At 42.0% G+C, this 23,587-nt stretch overlaps 1 long non-coding RNA gene across 1 annotated transcript in view; it reads left to right on the forward strand.

Annotated features, from left to right (window-relative positions):
* Positions 1-4,269: 4,269 nt before the first annotated feature.
* LOC115084366 overlaps positions 4,270-23,587 on the forward strand; it is a 33,904-nt gene continuing 14,586 nt past the window's right edge. The window contains exon 1 of the long non-coding RNA XR_003854533.1: positions 4,270-4,666. This is a non-coding gene — a long non-coding RNA (uncharacterized LOC115084366). The remainder of the gene's footprint in view (positions 4,667-23,587) is intronic.

The following is a 23,587-nucleotide window of genomic DNA, read 5'->3' on the forward strand; positions in this document are numbered from 1 at the left end:
GTACAGGTAATGATAACCTTGTTATTTAAAGCAATAGCAGACTGTACTAAATGTACAATAACAACTTTACAGACTGTACCTGGGGGAAATCTTGGGGGGGGGGGGTACAGCAGGGGATAGCCTAGTAAACGATAGAGGGCCGCGTTATGTGTAGAATAGAAACAATTTAACAATAATATAATAAAAAACTTCTCAGATTGTACACTCAGAGGGCACTAGGATATCGTAAGCAGGGGATAATAAGCAATTTCACAATATACTAGCAAATTCACAAATTACAAAATACAGTGACTCAATAACACTATTTCACTATGTACAATAACAATTTCACATTAATACGCTAATACAATAAAAGTTTCACAGACTGTACACTCTAAGGGCGCTTGGGGAAAGTAAGCAGAAGATTATACAAGCTAGATTAAAGACATTGCAGTGGGAACTAAAAATGGAATTGGGGGGGGGGGGAGGAGGGGACATTAAGAGCAGGGAAAAACGAGGCAAAGACTAGAGGATTGTAAAGGAGCCGAGAATTATACATTATAAAAGATGAACGACGTTGAAGAAGGGTACAAGTTTAGGGGACCAGGCTAAGTTTGGTCTGGGTCTGGGTAAGCCAGTTTGAAGAGCCAGGTCTTAACTCCTTTTTTGAATTTGTGCAGACATGGTTCTAAGCGGAGTTCTGTGGGCTGGGTGTTCCAGAGGGAGGGGCCAGCGATAGAGAGGGCTCTTTCTCTGGTGAAAGCATGGTGTGCAGTTTTAAGGGTAGGGTATAAAGAGTTCCTGCAAGGGTGGTTCTGGTGGGACGAATGGAAGAACGGAAACATGGTGCATCCTCGAGCCAAGAGTGATTGTGCTTTTACAGGGAGTTATGCAGGATGGTGAGAGTTTTGTATTTTATGCGGGAGGAGATGGGTAACCAATGAAGGTCCTTTAAAATGGGGGAGATTTGGTCACTGTTACGGGTATTTGTTATAGTCCTGGCCATGGCGTTCTGCAACATTTGAAGGGGTTTAATGGTGGAAAAGGGGAGGCCAAGTAGTAAAGAGTTGCAATAATCCATGTTTGATAATATGGTCGTCTGAAGAACTGTACGGAAATCTTGAATATGGAGAAGAGGTTTGAGTTTTTTTAAGATATGGAGTTTGAAGAAACCTCCCTTTATCATAGTATTGATGTGGTGTTTGAAGTTTAGTTGTTGGTCTAAGGACTCACCAAGATCTCTCACGGTTTGGGGGAAGGCATTTGTGAGGTGGGTGTTGTCAGAGGACGAATGGAGAGTATTGTCAGGGTGGTTTGAGATTATGAGGAGTTCTGTTTTGGAGGTATTTAAAGCAAGATGGAGGTTGGAGAGCAGGGTGTTGATGGATGCAAGGCATGATTCCCAGAAATGGAGGGTTTTGGTGAAAGATTCCTGAATAGGGATGAGGATTTAGACATCATCTGTATATAAGAAAAACTTTAGGCCAAGGTCAGAGAGAAGGCGGCACAGAGGCAAAAGGTAGATATTAAAGAGTGTGGAGGAGAGGGAAGATCCCTGAGGAATGCCTTGGGTAAGGGGAATATGAGATGACTCAGAGTTAGCAATTTTTACTGTGAACTCTCTATCGTTGAGATAGGAGGAGAACCAGAGGAGGGCTATACCTGAGATATCAATCTCTGTTAGGCGAATAAGGAGCATTTGACGGCTGATGGTGTCAAAGGCTGACGAGATGCCAAGCAGGGCAAGAACATATGATTGTCCATGGTCCATACCCTTGAGAATGGTGTCAGTGAGTGAGAGTAGGAGGCTTTCAGTGTTGCGAGCTTTACGGAAGCCAAATTGGGATGGGTGTAAAATATTATGGTCTTCCAGGAAATCAGAGAGCTTTTCCATGATTTTAGATATGAGGGGAAGGTTGGAAATGGGACGGTAGTTAACAGGGTTACTGGGATCGAGAGTAGGCTTTTTGAGGAGGGGCTTGACAACTGCAAGTTTGAGGGGATCTGGGACTATTCCGTGAGGGAGGGAGCAAATGATTAAATCAGCTAGGGGTTTTGCGAAGGCAGATGGGATGGAGAGGAGGGCTTTAGTGGGAATAGTGTCAGAGGTGTGGGTGGCAGGTTTGCTCTTTTTTAAAATAGATTCAATTTCCTTGGCTGATGTTAAGTCGAGGGACCCTAGATTGACATTGGTGTTAGTGGGGAGCGGATTGACAGGAGAGGGATCTGTGGGGAAACTTTGGATGATGTTTGCAATTTTGTTTTTGAAATATATTGCGAGTTCTTTGCATTTGCTACTGGCATTTTCTTCAGTAGCTGGGGGAGGGATGGAGTTTGTGAGTTCAGCTACATATGAGAAAAGGGCGTTTGCAATGAATTGATAGTCATGGATTTTTGAGGCGTAGTGGTCTCGTTTGACTTGGAGGGTAGATTGCCTGTAAACATGCAGTGTGGATTTGTAGGAGGCTGTGTGTTTTGTGTGTTTGCGCCAAGTACGTTCTTTGCTTCTAAGTTCCTTTTTTAGCATGTGCGCGTAACCCCCGAAAAGCTGCCCCTGCCTGCCCCTGCACGCGCTGAGCCTATCTTGCATAGGCTCGGCAGCGCGCGCAAGCCCTGCGAAGCGCGTATGTCCTGGGGCTTTCAAAAATGGGCGGTCCAGGGGAGGGTCCGTGGGCGTGGTGGTGGTTCAGGGGCGGTCCGGGGGCGGGGCTGGGGCGTGGCGTGGTTCGGGGGTGGTCTGGGGGTGGGTCCGAATCCTCCGGCATAGTGGCCTGTGCCGGGGGATGGTGAGCCGGCGCATGCAAGAGGGATTTAGTTAGGGCTGGGGGGGTGGGTTAAATAGGGGAAGGGAGGGGAAGGTGGGGGGGGGGGGGGCCGGAGAAAAAGTTCCCTCCAAGGCCGCTCCGATTTTGGAGCGGCCTTGGAGGGAATGGGGAAAGCCATCGTGGCTCCCCTCGGGCTCAGCGTGCGCAAGGTGCACATATGTGCACCCCCTTGCGCGCGCTGACCCTGGATTTTATAACATGCGCGTGGCAGCACGCGCATGTTATAAAATTGGGCATAGATTTGTTCGCACAGGGTTGCGCGAACAAATCTATGCCTGCATAAGTTTAAAAATCTGGCCCTAAATGTACTGAAAGTATAAATCTAATATTCAATTAACCAGGTAATAAACAGCGCAAATGTCCAGAGTTGTCTGCTTTTTGCGGGCTCCAGCATTTGTAAATGAAAAGAAATTAGTTGCACTGATGATGAGTGTTACAAGCAAAGGCATCATACTATTCTTAGTATGGGAAATAAAGTCCCAGATCTAGAGGCAGTCATGGAGGAGGCTGACTTGGTTGTCATGGCTGTCATGGAAATGTGGTACACAGCAAACTACAACTGGGATATAGTTTTACCTGGGTACAATCTATTCAGGAAGCACAGGGTAGGAAGAAAAGGAGGAGGAATGGTGTTATATATAAAAATATTAAAGTAACAGAACTGCAGTGCTAATGAGGTAAGAAGGAGGTACTGTAGGTTAATTTGGAAATAGGAAAAAGAACATGCATTTATATTGGTGTGATATACAGACCTCCATCATAGGCAGAAGAAATAGAGATTTAATGGAGGATATTCACAAAACTGCTAATAAAGGTGAGGCATTATTGCTAGGTGATTTCAATCTACTTGATATTTATTGGGACGTCCTAGATGCAGTATCTTCTAGAAGCAGGGAAATCCTGGATTCTCTGCAGGAAGAATTGTTCCATCAACAGGTAATAGATATTACACAACAGGGGGGCAATACTGGACCTAGTGTTTACCAATGGGGATAGTGTTTCTGAAATTATCATCAGGGATCCAGTGATCCCTGGATGGAGTGGTTCACTATTACAATGCAGGCGGTGAAGGGTTCACTGAAAGGTGAGGCTCCTAGACTTCAGGAAAACTAACTTTGTTAAAATGGGGTTGTATCCCAAGGAGTTGTTAGCTGGAAGTAGAAGAGCAATGGGCAAAACTAAAAGGAGATTTTGTAATTACAACTAACCTTTTTGTTAGGAAATAAAGGTAAGTAGAAAGAGAGGCTGCTATAGCTTTCTAAAGAAGTAGCCAAAAAGGTAAGGAAATAAAGGTTAGCATTCATAAACTACAAGACATCATAGAAAGAGGAAGACAGGTGTGGCCCCTATGGGGCCATTAGCTTATGTTGACAATGGAGAATATTACAGCAAAGGGAGATTCTGGAGCTATGTTTAGATTTGTAAGTTAACGGGAGCTCATGTCTCTAAAGGGGATGGGTTTGGTAGAAGGTATTGAAGGAGCTTCTACAAGCACAGGTTGAAGATATGTGCTGAAGCTCTGAGGAGTTGGGAGTGTAAAGTCTAGGATTCCTGAGACAGGATTGTAGTTTTAGGTTGTGGCTCTGAGGATTCCTGGAGGGAAGAGTAAAAGTTGGATGTGCTGGGAAAGCCCAGGAAGGTTTCTCAAAAGAATAGCTAAGGACCTTCTTGGGAGTTAAAGGATTTATCAGTCATCTTGGACTCCTTTTCTTTCCCTTAGGATGTCCACAGCAGAGGATTTGGTACTGGATAGAAGATTTGACAGTGGTTTCATCTTGGTCTGGGAGGAAGTACTGGCTGGTGGGATCCAAGAGTACTGAAGTCCTAGTTGGATGAGTGACTCAAACTACATAAAAAAATGAGTGAGTAACCAAATAGTTATTGAACTTGCTAAGGGTGATGAATACCTCTTACTTCAGCTTGCACTATCTTCTGGATTTTTCTGCCTTTACTGGACTTTGATTCTTTGAATTTTACAATATATTCTGTTTTGGTTTTAGAACATGGGGTGTGAACTGCTATTTTGTCCTTTTGGGTATGTGATTTCCTTTGGGCTATTCCCTAGGAATGCTGTTCTGGGGTGAAGGCAGGCTTTTACCACCCCTATAGTTGCTGAAGGTGATCCCCAGTGAAAGGGGGTTACACAGGTGACAATATCTGAGAAAGCTAAGAAAAGCTAGGAAAGTAGGAGAGTGAAAATGCAAATGAAAGAAAAAATAGCTTATACAGTAAAATGGGGGACAACACTTTATTTTTTTTTTTTTTTTAGATATTTTAGTGTAAAAGTGGCATTGTGAGTCTCAGAAGTGAAGGGGAGGAATATATTGGACAAGGTAAAAGCAGAATTGCTTAACAAATATTTCTGTTCAGTGTTCACCGAGGAAGGGCCAGGAGTAGGATCACAAACAAAGGACATGAATTGGATTGGAAGCACTCTAAACCTCAAATGATTTTCAGAAGACTTTGTTCATGAGGTTTTAGCTAAAAGTAAATAAAATGATGGGACCGGACAGGATACATCCAAGGGTATTAAGAGAACTTAGAGACATGCTGGTAGCTCTGCTGGCTGACTTTTTCAATGCTTCTTTAGAGTTGGGAAGATATTTTAGAAAGCAATATTGTGAAAGAATTATCAGGAAAGGTTTGTTTTTTTGTGGATGATATCAAAATCTGCAACAGGGTAGACATCCAGGAAAATATGGAAATCATAAGGAGGGATCTAGAGTATGACCACTAAGGTTTAATGCTAGAAAATGCAGAGCTATTCATTTGGGTTGCAAAAATCTGAGGGAGTGGTAGATTCTAGGGACTTACATTTTTCTGTGCCCAAATCAAGAGCAGGATCTATGGCTGATCGTATCTGATGAACTTAAGGCTACCAAAAAGGTGGATGAGATGGCAGAAAAAGCAGAGAGATACTTGGGCATATAGGTAGAGGAATGGTCAGCAGAAAAAAAAAGGAGGTGATATTGCTACCAATTAAGACCCTGCTGAAACCTCATTTGGAATACAGTGTACAATTCGGGAGACCACTCTTTCAAACGATCTAAACCAAATGGAGTCAGTAGGAAGGCTATAAAATGGTCAATGGTCTTCATTCTAACGCTTATGGGGATAAACTTAAAGATTTAAACATGTATACCCCAGAGGAAAGGTAGGATAGGCGGACACATGATAAGATTCATAAATACTCCAAGGTATCAATATACGGGAGGCAGACCTCTTTCAATGGAAAGGAATCCCTGGAATGAGAAGTGATGGATGAGGGTAAAATGGGGAAGACTCAAGAGTAATCTAAGGAAATATTTCTTGGCAAAGAGGGTGGAGGATGCATGGAATAGCCTTCCAGCGAAGGAGTTGGAGACACAGACAATAACCAAACAGGTAGACTCAGGAACAATATGAGGAAATAATTATTCACAGAGAGGGGGGTGGATACATGGAATGCCCTTCCAGAAAAGGTGGTGAAGACAAGAATGGTCATGGAATTCAAAAGGTCATGGGATAAACACAGGGGATCCAGAATGGCTAGAGGATGGAAAGGAAGGATAGGGTTAACATATTCCTAACTCTTAGATGTAACATTTCATAATGGAGGTAACCTGCACTGAGCAGCAGTTACTACTCTTAACAGAATGCATTGAGGTCCTTTGTAATACTGTCACCCAATTCCTATTTTCATCTTCTTTTGACTTGTTTAATATTGTTAATGTTTATTTTTTCCAATGTATCTTTACTGAGGAATACTACAACAGCATTATTGTATAGCTATTGATTATATTTTATACTTGTAAATTGTTCAATTGTACATTGCCTTGATTCTTGCCAAAGAAAGGCAATTCATCAAATTCAATAATAAACATCAATATAAAATGAACAAACATAAACAGAGGTAACCTGCACAGAGTGGCAATTACCACCCAGGCAACTTACTGGGCAGACTGGATGGACTGTTTGTGTCTTCATCTGTCATCATTTACTATGGTGTTTTTCTGCTGTCCATGTTTCTGTTTCTTGTCCATGATGTGATAGGATCATATAATGGGTTCTGATTTCTTAACCAGAATAGGGTGCTTCAAGTACTCTGAAAATGCATGTGGATGTTTTGCTCTGAGACCTGTTAGCATCTTTGCAGGGCTAATACTGAAATGTGGTGAAACTTTTCAGTGCCCCTTTTAACATTATTGCTTTTTAAATAAAATAAATAAGGCTTCAAAGCTACATACACGATGCACGTTCTAGAAGGTAACACTATCAAAATATCTTTTTGTACTGCTCTCATTAGTTAGATTTACAATTAGTATTATGACTATTATTTCATTTTTTAATGCTTTCATATTCAATCACATTTTGGCACCTTACATATTTGGGCATATATATATATATATATATAATTAATCACAGCTGATGGAAGACCTTCCTCTACTGCTGTACCCTCAGTCCTGTCTGAAAACACCTATAGTTAAGGTGCCACTATCCTGTCTACAAAGTTGCAAATTGACCATTTTCTGCCTTGTTCACCTACAAAATCTCCCAATTCAATGCTTTTTTAGCAGAGTTTATTACCATCCTTAAGAGACCAAACTTTTTGGCATATCTAGGACCATATTGCCCAATGATCAAAATGATATCATCAAGAGGAACATTTTACAGCATATTAGTGCCCTAGAGGTAAAACAAGGATGCCTTTGGAAAAAAGAGGTGGCATGACCTGAAGAGGAAAATTAAGCAAGAATGGACTCTCCAGAAAGGAGAGAGGCTGTTCAGATGTGGGGAAGATTTAGAGGGCAATATTCAAATCCTTTTGGAGGCTTTGACTATTGCCTTGTCTATTTGCCGATAAGTAATGTATTTATGTTGTTCAGTAATGCACATAATTTTATCTATGGATTCTGGAGGCATTCCAGAGGGCAGAGAGAGGGACTGAAAATATAATTGAAAATATAATTGGGGAAAGTACTGTGGAACATACTTTTTCAAAAACAGCAAAGCAGCTGCTATTTATTTATTTATATCCCGCTTCTCCATAGTTCGGAGTGGGATACAAAAACACACATAATAAAATAAACATGACATTGTAAGAATAAAAGCAAACTACAGTTTTTAAAAACAGTATAAAACACAATGCACAGAGATATAAAATACTATCAATAGCAGGATAGCACATGATTGGAGTTAACCTAGTATTGGTGACAATAGATAGCTCAATCCAGTGGGAGCCCTGAGAAGAAAGGATCACCTTGAGGGTGGCTGAAAGGAATCAGTAAGTTTTGCTTGGGGAGAAGTAAACTATTGGGTATATAATTTAGTGTGTTTGTGCTTTTAATAGTCAGTAAGGCAGCTAATAAACAGAAGTTAGTGTGTTTGTGTTGGGGAAGAGTATAGTGATAGCAAGGCTAATATTTTGTCCCTGAAAGTTGAGGAAGAGACCCTCCCCAAACTTGTTGGAGGGGTAGGTAATACATACTTTTAAATAAATTATTAAATAAATCCAGCAAGGAGACATCAATAACTATATTTCAAGCCAAGAACTTAATCATAGGCCCTAGAAAGCGGAGTATCATGGAACAAATTAAGGAAGAACTGACCAGAATCAGTTTTCTAAAGACTGGAAACCCAGAATGGCAGGATTTAGAGAAGAGCTAGGAAGGTGATTGCCTGTATAAGGGAGACAAATTGTATGTACCAAAAGGGGCTTTACCTCTAGAAGTATTATGGACATATCTTACCTCCCAACTAGCAGGACACCCTAGTATACATAGAATGAGTGAACTGGTAAGCCATGATTTCTGGTGGTCAGGGTAGCATCAGAACACAAGACCTGTGAAGTATGTGCAAGAACCAAGATGCCACGAGAAAGCCCACAAGGTCTCTTGATACCATTGCCAGTACCATCCAGATGATGGGAAGGGATATTCCTAGATTTCATCATGGAGCTACTCCTATCACTAAGGAAGTCCATGATCCTCTTTTAAAGATAACCCATTTTATTGTAGCAGAGGGCCTCTACTCAGTATGGAAGATTGCAGAGATGTTGATAAGAAATGTGGTATGACTCCATGGTTTACATCACATGCAATTTCTGATCGAGGTAGCCAGTTTACAGCACAGTTTAGAGATATAACCAGACTACTTGACATACAGATCCACTTATTGTCATCATATCATCCTCCTCAATCCAGCAGACAAACCAAACAAGTAAATCAAATACTTTTGCAACTATCACCAGAACAACTGGATCCTGTTGTTCCCATCTGTAGAATTCTTATATGACAGTGCTGTACACTCCTTAATGAAAACTTTGACCTTCTTTGCCAACAGGGGCTTTCATTCTTGGTTCCAGTCAAGAAAAGAACAAAGGTTTGAGTTTCCAGCTGTGGCGGAGTATATCAAGAATTCGCAAAAAGTGCATGCTCAAGTCCAACAAGTGCTGGAAAGGGCCAGAAAACGTCCCCTGGCCTTTTCCTGTGTCTAACTCCTGTGGCTTCTCTGTAGCTTCTCATCTTCTATGTTCTAAGGATGCTGGTGCTCCATCAATCCTGAAACAATGTAATCATCAAGTAATAATGGAAGTTAGTTATAGAGCAGCTGCCAACTTACACAAATATTAAAGATGTGCAAAATTGTCTCTAGTCAAAGCTTAATCTGTAAGCTATTGTTAAACAAACTTTTTGTTTTTTGTAAGCATATTTGAAATGACCCATGATTTATGCATTATTTTGCAAAATTTCACCATACATTTTACATTAAATCCAAGAGGTATTGCATTTTTCCTGGACATGTTCTGGAAATGAAAAGGTGAAAAACTAAATTCTTATCAAATTATTAACAAAGAGATAAATGGACTTTATGCACATCTCATCAGAATGCAGAACTCATTGCTATCTACCTCCATTAATACTGTCCCATTTGAGGTCCAAGCACAAGAATCTATTGGTAGATACTGATGAGAACACAAGAATGATAAGAAGTAAATGAGATCTTTCTTTTCCAACAGCTGACATTGTAAATTTAATAACAGTAGATAAAGAAAAAAGGCAAAAAAAAATTGATCCAAATAAAGTTCCCAAAAAAATGGAATAAAAAAGTAGTATATTTAAATAAGTTACACAGACCAGAAATCAAAAACAACCAATCCAAAAAATACAATTAAAAAACCCAAGCCTAAAACTTATAGCACAAAATACTTAATTTAATTATCTTTGAATAATTTTATAAGGATGTGATCATACTGTTATGACAAGATTTTAATTTCTCATTGTATATACACTTTGCATCTCATGAAGTTTCTCATCAATTATATAATCATTATAAGAATTATAGTGTTGTTATGGCATTGTCTTAATTTAATTTTCTTATTTCTGATTTACCTTTCTGAATATCACGCTGGGTGAATTTCTTCAGAAAGGCAATAAGTAAATCATAATAAATAAATACAGTAAAATAAATATTTAATATCAATTATATCAAACACTTTCCTAATATATTGTTTTTCTTTGTAGTATTTGATGTGATAGAATCAATTTAATTTTGATGGAGAAAGGTTTTTCACTTCTCTTAGTTCTTTATTCTTATCATTGAAACCATTTAATTTTTTTTAGAGGTGTTTTTTCATTGCTGTTCTCTAAAAATTCAATTTCTGAGCAAAAGTCTTCTTTGAGAGCAAGGAAAACATGTCATTGCCTTTCTGTAAAGCTTTCAATCAATTTTCTTAATCTATGCCTAATTTGAGTAGGAACAAAAATCACAACAATCATGAAATTTGTAGATCTGCTACAAGTCATGTTGGAAGCTCTTTCTTATACCTTTGATCGGCCCATTATAAGTATTTTTCTTTGATATTAATTTATAGTATTTTAAGATCACACAAGTTCTTTTCTAAGGTGCTCCGCTACTGCTTTCAGTGTTTTGTTTTTTTTACTAGGAGGCAGGTCCATTTGTGTGTTAATTTTAAAGTATTCGGAGTCCGGAAGTCAGTGTTAGCAGTATGAGGGGAGGAAGGGAACGATTTTACAAGTGAAGGCAGGGGAATATCAGGAAGTGAAGCCTGTAAGGTTAGGAGGAGAAAATTAACATGCCAAATGGAAAAGCTTTCATTCAGTAATGCTTGATCTTATGCAGTTGGGTCTAGCAAGAAAAAAAACAACGTAAATTTAATTATCAGTACGTACTGACACTAAATCTGGTTCAAAAATGCACAAGCAGTCTTGCCATCACTCCTGTTTTGCCATATATTCTTTGATTTCTTTTAGTTGGTCAATTCACCTGTACAATTTTCAGCCTCCCTTGGGAGAATAGAAGGAGATATTTGGTTAACCTGATACACAGCTGTCATGAAAGGGTTTATTCGGTGTCTTTTTGGTGCCAACAAAATTACCTTCATCACAGCTTGAAAAGTGCTATTTGAGGCATGCACAAGGTGGACCTACCATTAATGCTCCATTAATACTCTCCTCTGACCCAAAAAGAAAACTCAAAAGAGGTTATTCACCCCCACACTTAGAGATGGGTTTGATTCATCTCCTGGAAGCCTCCAAAGTGTGACTGTGCATCTCTTGTGGCACACAACTTCCTTTATCTTCTATGGGAAACAATTATTTTCTTTTCCAACCATAAAATATCAAGGGAGATGGTCTGTGCCATCATCTGTCTTTCGACAAGTTAACATAATAGATGAAGGCAGAAAATACAACCGGTCCATTCAGCCTGCCCAGATATTCCTGTTCACATCAATAAGCTGCCAGTCATACCTCATGAATGCTTGTAAGATATTATTCCTTATCAAAGACAGTTTTTTATTGTCTTCCTCCTCCTCTGTACTCCATCATCTTGGATAAATGAGCATACAAGATTCATTATTTAGTTCACATCCAATATCATTTTCTTCCAAGTCTAACCAAAGAGCTTTGTAATATCCTAAATGGCCTGTGGGAGTGCAGATACCCGAAGTTGCATCTGCTGGTGGGTGAGGGTCTTGAGTTTTGGTTTGTGTATTTAAAGCTTGCAAAAATATTAGATAGACGGGGTCCATTTTCAGCTGCTGCCTGACTATCAAATTTACCAGGATAAACTTATCCAGCTAACATCAAGCTAGGGTGAGAGAACATAGTAGAAATGTCATCTTTGTGAGACTTTTCTCACTCCAAATGACGTCAAATCTTCACCGAGATGTACTGTGCTGTCCGTACATCTCACTTTGCATGAAAAACTAGCCCCTAAACCCTAAATCATCACCAAGCTATTAGATGGCCCTCCTCTAGAGATATAAATACTTGACTACTATGAAGCTTTATAGATTCTCTCTCTCTCTCTCTCTCTCCATGTGGTACAGTAATTATTTTTCTTAGCGTGGGCGCAATCCATGCATTATTATAGCATTTTGATGAATCTAGGGGAGAGTTAGCTGAATAAGTTATCTAGCTAACTCTGAATATCAAAGTATGTAAAGGAAATTAGCTAGAGAGTTAAAGTTATTTTGTATATCTATAAAGAACATTAAGGAAATTAGTTAGAGTACTGAAATTATTTTGTGTGTCTATAAAGTGTGTTAAGTAAAATAGAGGGCTAAAGTTATTTTGTGTCACATTTCATGGCTCAACACCCCTGACACTGCATGGCACAAGCAAGCTCCAGCTCAAACGCTCCTCCTGACGCTGCTTCTCCTCGTCTCGGATTGACCCAACCAAGTCCTTATCTACCAAAAAATAGTCGATCCGAGAGTAGGACTTATGCGGGGCTGAAAAGAAAGTGTAGTTGCGAGACGTGGGGTTACGTAACCTCCACACATCCACTAGGCCCCGATCTGCTAATAAATTTTTTAAAGCCTGCCTGTTGCGCTCGCTCCCTACTCCCCCTCCACCAGTGTTATCGAGATATGGGTAACGAGGAAAGTTGAAGTCGCCGCCCACTACTAAATGCCCCTCTGCCCAGTCACTTAGTACCGTGGAAATCTTATTAAAGAATGAGGACTGATCTGTATTTGGGGCATATACATTCAGAAATGTAAACAACTCCTCATGAATTTTAGCTTTCACAAGGATATAGCGTCCCTTAACATCCCTAGTCACCGAAATAATGTCTGCAACCAGAGATTTAGCAAAGAAAATTCCCACCCCGGTGTATTTGCATTGGGCCGTAGCAGCAGCATGAAATACCTGAGGATACCCCTGGGAGAGAAGCAACTTCTCATATCTCTTCCTAATATGTGTTTCTTGGCTAAATATAATGTCTGCTTTAATAAGGGCCATTTCCTTGAGAAAAAGTTGGCGTTTATGGTACGTGTTGAGGCCTTTCACATTCAATGACACTATATTTAAAAGCCCCATAGCCATGATAATATTGGCCAAGTGACTTCCCCCTTAAGAGCCCCACCTCGTCCCATGGGTACCCTATGCACATACCAAAAACCCAAAATGTACCATTCATAGTTGATAACAAAACCTCGCCAAGCATCCCCTTCCCCCCACCCTTCCCTCCTGACCCCCACTCGCCACTTCGTGGTTCTTTACCATAAGAGAGCTGACGTTTCCCGTCTCCACGTGGCTCACATCCCCCACCCTCCTGACTGAAAGTATATAGAGATATGATCTTTCCCCCTCTTAGAACTAGGGAACACTACAGTTCCTATTGTAACCTTTACTTAGAACAACTATTGAAACTACAGAGAAATACTCTGTCTTGTCTGTGGTACATAACTGCACAAACTGCCCTGGGCAGAAAAAACTCTCTCCTAGCCAGCATGTCTGAGGTGACCTGGCTAGGATACTGATAGCTCAAATGCACACCCCCGGTAGTCTTATCCTGGGGCCTCCAGTTCAGTAGTGCCTCCTGATCTCCGGCACAGCCGTCCTCTGCCTGTGTCCACTCTCTGCCATCTGGGTCTTTGTCCTCTGCGATTGCTGTTGTCCGTGCCCGTCTCCGCAGCACCCTCCGATGCCTGAAGGGGTAACCCCGCCGCTCTGATGATGTCCTCTGCTTCCATGATCTGCTGTACTCTGGATGTTACCCCGCTGATTGTAAACTGTAATCCGAATGGAAAGAGCCAGCGGTATCTTACATTATTGGAGCGTAGGATGTGTATAATATCACGGAAGGCCCTCCGCTTCTTGATAGTGGATATGGCCAGATCTTGAAATATCTCAATCTTGTGGCCCTTCCACGTTATAGATCCCAGTGTCCTGGCTGCTTGTGCCACCTGCTCATTAACCAAAAAGCTATGAAAGCAGGCAACAATGCATCTTGGCAGATTATTCCGGGGAGTACCAAAGGTCCTGTGTGCCCTCTCGAGAACCACTTCCCGTGGTCTCTCCACCTTGCCCTCCGGATCCAGTAGCTGAGCACAAATGCTCTGTACCACTTGTGCCCTGTCTCTGAAATCTTCCCCTTCTGGAATGCCATGAAAGCGGAGGTTTATCCTCCTGGCTCTGTTCTCTAAGTCTTCTACATGCCTTTGTAACTCCTCCTGGGAGTCCCTGATTTTTCCCTGCTCATCTTGGACCCTTTCTAGCTCAGTCTGTGTCTCCTGCAGCCCCGTTTCCATTTCGTCCACCCATTTTTCTATCTCCTGGACCTCCTTTTTAATACCTGCAAATATAGTCCCGAGTTCCTCCCGATAACGCGCCATGTCTCCACGTAATTCCTGGAACCAGGTACGAAATTCGAGCCGGGTGGGTACCTCCATGTCGCCAGTCTCCATTACTCCCTCCGGGGCCTCCGCATTTTCGCGGGTCGGCGCCATCTTGTCTCCTTCTTCGATAGAGAGGGCCGCTGTCGCGGCCGCTGAGGTAAAAGAAAAGCGGTTCAGGTCCGGTTTTTTCTTCGGGGTAGACATCGCTGTCTTCACACGCTTCAGATTCGCTAAATTTGATTGAGAAATACCCAGTTGTTCCCGCGATGGGGTGAGATTGCTCGCGAGGGAAGGGAGAGCTCGGAGCTCAGGCAGCCATCGCAGCGGGTGACGTCACCGCTCTCCTTCTCCACGTTTTTATGTACAGTGATACATAGAATATTTCCAAAACAGCTGACCTCCAAGGTAACCTTGAGGAGAGAAGGAAAGAACTTGAGAGTCTGGTTTGTCAAATGTTGCTATCTGATTTCCCACCCTGATGAAAATGACACTTCCTTTATTTTTGGAAACTGCAGTGTTTCCAGTCATATTGAGATTCAAATGTAAAAGTTGACTATTTTTCCATGCCTTGACCTAACCTGCCACAATAAATGCATATTCACTGCACTTTTGCACTTCCCCTTCCATTTTTGCTGCTGCTTTTTCTCTTTGCTTTTTCTGCCACTTTCACTATTGGGGATCATTCCTACCCCATGTCTGCTTATTAGACCCCATGGATGGGGTAAGATGGGAACAAAGAAGGTGGGGTGATGGAGAAGGCCTATGTTTGATGGGTGGGGAGAGGTGACTGTAATTTTTTTTTTATTGTGGTGGTGCTGGCAGGGATTTGCAGCAAGGGGAGATGGGAACCTGGTCCCTGTGTTTATTTTTTTTATTTCACTTTTTTAAAATTAAAAAGTAACTAATTGGAAAGACATGTTTTTCCATGCACATCCCTATGGCATCGATGATGAAATCCATGCCATGTGTCTTTATTATGGACATGGGGAGGCTGATATTTAATGCTGCTTAGCCAGATATATAGGGACCTACCTGGCTAAGTGCCAGTCATTGAATATCTGCTATTTTCAGTGGTCGCCATTTAGCTGGAGAAGTATTTATCAGATAGCTGGATATCTTGGGGTGGGCAATGGATATATTGGGGCAGGGTTACTTATCCAGTTACCTTAACTGGATAAGTTACCTTAACTGGATAAGTGCCGAAATTTGGAATATCTGGTTAAGTTAACCGGATAAGTTATATTTGCTTGATAGCAGATCTGTGGTTAGCCAGATATAATTTATCCATCAAGCTAGGGTAAGATAACATAGTACAAAATTTCATCTTTATGAGACTTTCCTCACTCGAGATGATGTCAAATCTTCACCAAGGTGTACTATGTTGTTTGTACGTCTCACTCTTCATGAGAAATTGTCCTCTAAACCCTAAACCACCACCAACACCTCACCTCAACCGATTAGATGGCCCTCCTATAGATATATAAATAGTTGCACACTGTGAGGCCCTCCCCAGAGGCTCTCTCTCTCTCTCCCTCTCCCTCCCTCCCTCCAATGCCAGAAATAGCCAAAATGCAATTCTAAAACTTTATTGCATTATTTATTTGTGGTTTTTACATACCGCTCATCGTTTGGAACATCTGATCGGTTTACAGTAGGGATGTGCAGACAAAAGGTTTGTGTTCATAAGTTGATAAGTTGAAGGTGAGGGTCGATTTCGTTCAATATGGACATATGGAGAATCCCATAAGTTGAGGGTCTGTCCATACGTTCACCGGTTCCCTAAATAAAAATTTAAACCCCTCACCCTCCTTAATCTCCCCCCAAGACTTACCAAAACTCCCAACCGGAACTTTTGGCCAGCTTGGGGGGGGCCTCCTGACCCCCCCAAGCTGGCCAAAAGTTCTGGTTGGGTCCAACGGGGGTCCGGAGCGGAGGCGCGGAGAAACACGTGACGTCCGCGTCACTCCGACGTGACGCCGACGTCACGTGCTCCTCGCAAAGGAAAACAGCGATGGCTTCCTGACTCCCCGCTGGACCACCAGGGAGTTTTGGTAAGTCTTGGGGGGGTCAGGAGGGTGGGGGTTTAAGTGTTTATTTAGGTTCAACGTATTCAACGTAGCTACGTTGAATAAGTTGAAAATGCGATGCATTGCGCATCATCACTTTTTTTAAGTTAATAAAAATAATAAGTTGCGTTTTACATATGCATTCAAAACGAATGCACACCCCTAGTTTACAGTAAAACATTAAATTCAGCAACAGGCTTTACATATAACGTAGTGTTCAACAGAATAAACATCATGGGGATGGAACGATAAGAGGGAGGACAGTTTTGTAATTCTAAGTGAACAGCAGGGACAATATTACTATGTTACTATGAGTAAACAAACATTGGGCATGTCGTTGAACTAAGGAAGGAAATAAATAATCCAGGGTATATACAGGTATTTACAATAGTCACATGGAACTAATAGGAATATCCATTCTTAGACATATATCTCAGTTCTGGGGCACAAAGGTAAAGAAGAAGGATGGACGAGAAGAAATATAAGTTAGGGAAGGGAGGAGAGAGGGGGGGAGACTGCAGGGTGGAGACACAGTGGAGAGGGGGGAGGGGATGGGGGGAAAGGAGGGAAGAGAGGGACCTTAAGAGGGTAGGGAGATTATGAGAAGGATTGCTTGAAGAGCCATGTTTTGAGGTTTTGTTTAAATTTCTTATAGCATGGTTCTTGCCGTAGGGTGTGAGGCATGTTGTTCCGAAGCGATGAGCCAGCAATGGAAAGGGCTCGGTTTGCAGTGGATTTAAGTCTTGTCGTTTTGTAGGATGGGGTGTGTAGCGTGGCTGCGTGTTTTCTGGAGGGTCTGTTAGATTCGCGGAAGTAGAGGTGTTCTTTGAACCATTGCATGTCGTCATTGTGGAGGGATTTGTGAATGAGGGTGAGTGTTTTGTATTGTATACGGGCAGTTAAGGGTAGCCAGTGTAAATGTTTAAGTATGGTGGTGATATGTTCGTTCTTGTGTACATTGGTGAGGATACGTGCAGCAGCATTTTGTAGGAGTTGAGCAGTTGGATAGTACTTTTTGGGAGTCCTTGGAGTATGGCATTGCAGTAATCTATTTTCGTGAGAATGATGGCTTGAAGTATGGTGCGAATTATGGGCATATTGCATAGTCTAACGCCAGGAAAAAAGGCATAGTTATTTCTGCCATGTGATAGCATGTGTTATGCTATTGCAGAGTGTGATATTGCTCCTTATTTTGCTAAATCCCACCCAAACTCCTCCCTGATCCCGCCCCTCCCAAAATTTTGCATTTGTGCTGTGCGTTAATGTTCTTATCACAAGTGTTATGGCGTTAACGCATGTCTTAATGTGATATCACGTGCGTTAACGCCATAACGCATTTTCATGAATGACCCTATTAGATAACCGGATATCTTGAATATTGGACCCCTTATTTTTATGAAATAATGGAAAAAGTCAAATTAATGAAGGTACTAAACAAGTTTTTTGTTTTTTTTGTATGAAATCATGTGATGCCCACCATGTTATATTTATTATATCATCCTGTCTTGATAATGTTTGCAACCATGAACTCAAATGCTTTTTGTTGAGCAGGAGCCACATGATCTGGCTTCATGTTCCTATCTACAGCACCAGGAAGTTCAAATTCTGTTTTGGATGGATAATTTGAGGAAATTACAGGGAACTTCGGTGGCACTGAAGGAACTGATTTGGAGGACAAAGATTCATACTTGCCACCCGAGTTCACTAATCCTGGAGTAGGTGATGAAACAAAAACATGCTAGTTTCATAGAAAGAACAATTAGTAGCAAATTATGATCTTATGTTATCCTACGCAGATGTAATGAATAAAGTAGCCTTTAGATCTTGAGGAAAAATGCTTATTTTGGGAGCGATTTTCAAACGTTGCTTTATGCTCATAAATGGCTGTTCAAAAATGTACCCAAGCTCAGTGTGCAACCCCCTTTCCACCTCCCCCTTGAGGAGTGATGTTCTGGGGGACAGAGTTGTGAACTATGGCCCACCTTTTTGGTTTTACAAAGTATGTGTTTAAGTTACTGTGCACTAGTTATGCCACGTTTGGAGCAGGTATGGCTTTGTGCATGGTAATGTGCGCACGTACGCGGCCAGTTACGCAATGTAAGTTTGCTTTGAAAATCTTCAGTGAAGTCTGCCTGTTCAAGGTACAGGCAGACTTTACCGCTGCGCAGGCTGTTTGAAAATTCTGCTCTTAATGAACATTGCAGAAACAAGAAGGAGATCCGTAGAATTTTATTTATTTATGAAGCCAATGACCCTGCAGCACGAAAGTTATCGACAACTTCTTTCTTCCTCATTTGGCATGAGCAAGCAAGGCATGATAAATGGGCAGTGCCATATCTTTATCCTGATGGCATCTGTTGTCATTGGCTGACATTGTATGCAGTCGGCAGGCATATTGTCTTTGCTGGTTGAGGTGGCCAGGCCATATTACTATTGTTGCATCCACAGAATACTGAGGACAATTTCATTTACTCTATATACAGGGATTGACAGCACACATACTTTTAAATGCAGGAAAAGAAAGTGAGTTCAGAGGTGGGGTTAGATAAGGGGAGACAACTACAGGTGTTGTCTTTTCGGGAAAAGGTATCCAGAGAAAAATCCAGGTGCAGATCTCTGTGGGTACATTTTCCTAAGCAGTTTTCAAAGGGAAAGTATGTGCATGCTTTTCCCTTTGAAACTTGGTGCAAAGTTCACAGGGAACGAACATGCAAATTTTGTAAGAATGCGGGTACTTTTGAAAATTGCTCACATCATGTTTACCGGGGACAGCAGCAGTGGATCAGCTGCTTTTTAGGGGAGTGCAAGGAAAAACTCTTGTTTTTCATTTTGTTTCACATGCTAAATGTTTTAGCGTGGGTTAACTGAAACAAAACAAAACAAGTGAAAGCACATTCCTACTGATTTTTCTTGGCAGTGCTTCGGAAATTCTCCTTGAAAGGAATATGTGATGTTTGAAAGATTTTTAAGAATGGTTTTAGCAACCTTTGCAGTTGCCACAGCTTGCTCATTTTAGCTGTCATATGCAAAATTAACTGAATTGCCAGACAAAGCCATTGCAGGCCAAGAAATATTGATGGCCTGATTGTTCTGCACTCATATCACCAAAGTGTGCCAAGATGTTTTCCAATACTCCATGTAGTAACAGCAGCTCCTGCATGCACGAAGAGTAAAGTTCTATCAAGACTGGCATTAAGTGCCACTCTCTGCATTACAAATAATTTTTCAATATAATTCAGATCTCAGAAAGGTTGAAGGACTGTAGAAAAATCACTTTCTGGAATGCTGACGTTTGGATGGCAAGAGTGTACAGTTTACTCAATAGTTTCAGATATATTCCTCCCCCAGTTTTGCTGTTAAAACATGATCACCTACTTCAGCAACACATTTTCATATTTTGTGTTCTGTGCCCTTTTGTTTTGAGCTTCCTCAAGTGATCATTTCAAACTGATGGCCTGTCACAAGAAAGCCCCCATGTGTGTATGTGGACATTGTATTTCTGATCTCATGTGCTTAGGCTTTCACTTTGAGCAGCTTGAGCTTGACCATCTGTAATTGGGTGTTGCTGAACTTCAAACAACAAGATTTATGCCAATTTACATTGTTTTAAACTAACGTGTCAATGATGCTTGAGAGGCCCTCCTTCCAGCAATCTAAATCAATGTTACTTGAAAGTGCTTGAAGCTCTTGAAACTTCACAAGATTCATTGCCAGTTTTTCATAATTGGCATGCCTATCAGTCGTTCTTCCTTCTAAAGCAGGACATGCCAGAGAACTACTTCCACTATTCTTTCCTTGGCATATTACGTACAGAGATCAATTCAAATGCTCCATTAGTTGACCTGTACTGTCTGCCTCGTGTGCAAATCTGAACTTCTTTGCAGTCACCATAATTGCTTTACTTGCATCCCTGAGCAGTGGCAGAGGTGAGTTGCATTAATGTCACCGAAAAACACAACGGGTACAAGCACTTAAAACAAGATATGTACAAGTGACTATTACAGATGAAAACAGGTCAAAGGATAAGTACAACAAAATAGAATTACTGGACTCCCTGAAAAGTGCCTGGAATACAAAGACAACCATAAAAATCTATCACACAGCTAAGTTAATTATGAAAATATGAAGCAAAACAAAAAATTCATAGTGATCTCTCTTTTCGGTGTGAAAGGACATAGAGTTGAAAATGTACATTGCCTATGTGACGAAGAGTTCAGGGAACTATAACTTCAGAATGGATTGACATAAGAGGATGCTGTGGGATTTATTTGAAAAAAAAATTATTTACAAAACTATCTTTAAACAGCTCAGTCAATTTGAGGTCCATGTTTACATGGTTTATTAGGCTAAGTTCTGGACTTAGCCAGACAAACCCGAGATTTTGAAAATCCCGCTGGTTTCACTATCCCCGGCTTATCTGCCTCAGTAATAGGGATGTGCATTTGTCTTATCCAAATGCAGTACAAGTGGCTACCAGTTTACCAAATAGGTAAAACAGGATGAATAGAATGAACCAAAAATGGCCTATGATGGGAACACACGAACATTTTTTAATATTTTCATTTTCATGTGAGAGAGCAAAATTTTAACATTCCAAAAGCTGTTGTTCAAAAATAGTCTTTACTGAAACTCATAAACAGGAAACAAAATCCCCCCAAAATTTGGAAATACCAGTGGCAATGTTCTAGTACTACAACTCAAAGTCCAAAATGGCACAGAAAACAAACTCAGTCTCTTTTCACTCTCTCCACACAGTGCCCAGGTAGGTAAGCTCTTTGGGAAAGGTACCCTTCCTCCCTGGGTTTGCCAGTACTATTTGGGTAAGTAAATCTGTTTTTCAGCTCCTTCCTCTCTCACTTCATTCTTTTAGGTGAGTCTCTGGTTGATTGGCTGGATCAGTCGGCAACTCTGTAAACTTTCCCAGGACAGGCTGTTTCTTCATTAGAGTGCCTCAGTACCCTCTTCCATCAGATTCTTCCTCTTACTTGGACTCCTCATATTTAAAACTTACAGAGAAACATTTCTCTCAGCAGACTGCAAAATCCCAGGTTTCTCCTCTCCCAGTCTTCTTTCACCTTTCTTCCACTTTCCCTGAGCAAGAACACTTTTTCTCCTCTGGCACTTTCCCTGTGGAGGGATAAGGCCACAGGCACCACTTCGTGGGTAGATGGATACCCTGCATAACTCCAGATCTTGGAATCCTCTCTCCTGCTGCCTCTACCTACTGCATCACATGGGTATAGTACTTTTTTACCGGCTCACAACCCCTTCCAAATGGGAGTAGTATACCTCCATGAAATGCTGACCCTATACTGACATTATTGCAGGTACAGGGGCTGGGTGAGACCCCTAAGACGCACTTAAGGCACTCAGACCAGCTGAAGCCGCTACTGTAAGGGGAAGAATTGGGCATGCTGTTACGTACAAGAATGTATTAATCGAAATTTCAGATCTGGCCCGGTCCACCTTAAGCCCCAGACCACAGGGAATCTTGGTCTGGTAGGAGGCCCCTGGGAATCTGTATATCTAGCCAGGCCCAGGAAGGAAAAGGAACAGGAGACCCCAGGGAAACAGGAAGACCTCAGGAAAGGCCCACACCGAGGTACTGTAAGTTATGATATTGCTTCTTTGTTTATAGACTGCAAAGATATGCAGAGTTGGTTTCCTGTTGTGAATTAATAAAATTTATGAATACCCAGCCAGAGCCTAGACAGCATCTATTCTCTGGCCCTTCTGACTGCACACAGTGCCACAAGCAGAAACAGGCGTCTTCTGCCTGCATTAGCCACTTTCCCCTTTAGTTGAGCCCATGGGTGCCAGTGGCTGGCAGGGAACACAAAGCACATACTAAGGCGATGTAGAAAGAACACACTAAGGTGATGTAGAACCCAAACCTGGAGACATGAAGGTGCCCAGAGAAGCAGTGTAGGACCACCTTGAGAAGACTGGATACACAAAGCAATCTAGGACCAAACAAGATTATGAAACACAGGACCAAACTCTGGCAAGAACTGCCCACTGGGGCCTCACATTCCCCCCCCCCCCCCCACCCCGATAAAAAAAAAACCACCCTGACCCTTTACAAATTACCCCTTTGCTTCTCCCACCCTCCCGACCCCCCCAAAAACCTTTTACATGTACCTGGTGGTCTAGCGGGGGGTCCGGGAGCCATCCCTTCAATCATACCCTCGGTGCCGGTGGCCTGGTTTCAAAATGGCACCGATCGCCTTTGCCCTCACTATGTCACAGGGAGCGACGGTCGCTCCCTGTGACATAGTGAGGGCAAAGGTGAGCGGCGCCATACTTTGTCACAGGGAGCGACCGTCGCTCCCTGTGATAGTGAGGGCAAAGGCGATCGACTGCCAGTATGGCGCCGATCGCCTTTGCCCTCACTTTGTCACAGGGAGCGACAAAGGCAATCGACTGCCAGTATGGCGCCGATCGCCTTTGCCCTCACTATGTCACAGGGAGCGACCGTCGCTCCCTGTGACATAGTGAGGGCAAAGGCGATTGGCGCCATTTTGAAACCAGTCCACCGGCACCGAGGGTATGATTGAAGGGATGGCTCCCGGACCCCCTGCTAGACCACCAGGTACATGTAAAAGGTTTTTTTGGGGGGGGTCGGGAGGGTGGGAGAAGCAAAGGGGTAATTTGTAAAGGGTCGGGGTGGGTTTTTTTTTATTGGGCCATCGGCGCCATTTTTATCAGTGGTAGCCAAAATGGCGCCGATGGCCCGAGAGCGGGAGATCGCGCCGGGACTCCCCCCCCCCCCCCCCACTGGACCACCAGGTAATTTAACATTTTGGGGGGGGGGGGTTCGGGAGGGTGGGAGAGCAAAGGGGTCATTTGTAAAGGGTCGGGGTGGGGGTTTTTTTTTTTTTAATTTATAACTTTTTATTGGCCACGTATCCACAGCCTATACAAGATTCCACTAGCATAAGTAAACAGAACATGTACAAAAACAATTATGAAAAGTGGGTTTTTTAATCTGCTCAGGCCTCACTAAAAAATTAACAATGTGAATTGGAATCGGAACCGATTCCAATTCACATCTCTAACGATCCGATTTTTTTCTCCCTCCATCCAAACCT

This window comes from Rhinatrema bivittatum, chromosome 2 (assembly GCF_901001135.1).
Source record: "Rhinatrema bivittatum chromosome 2, aRhiBiv1.1, whole genome shotgun sequence".
Classification (NCBI taxonomy): domain Eukaryota; kingdom Metazoa; phylum Chordata; class Amphibia; order Gymnophiona; family Rhinatrematidae; genus Rhinatrema; species Rhinatrema bivittatum.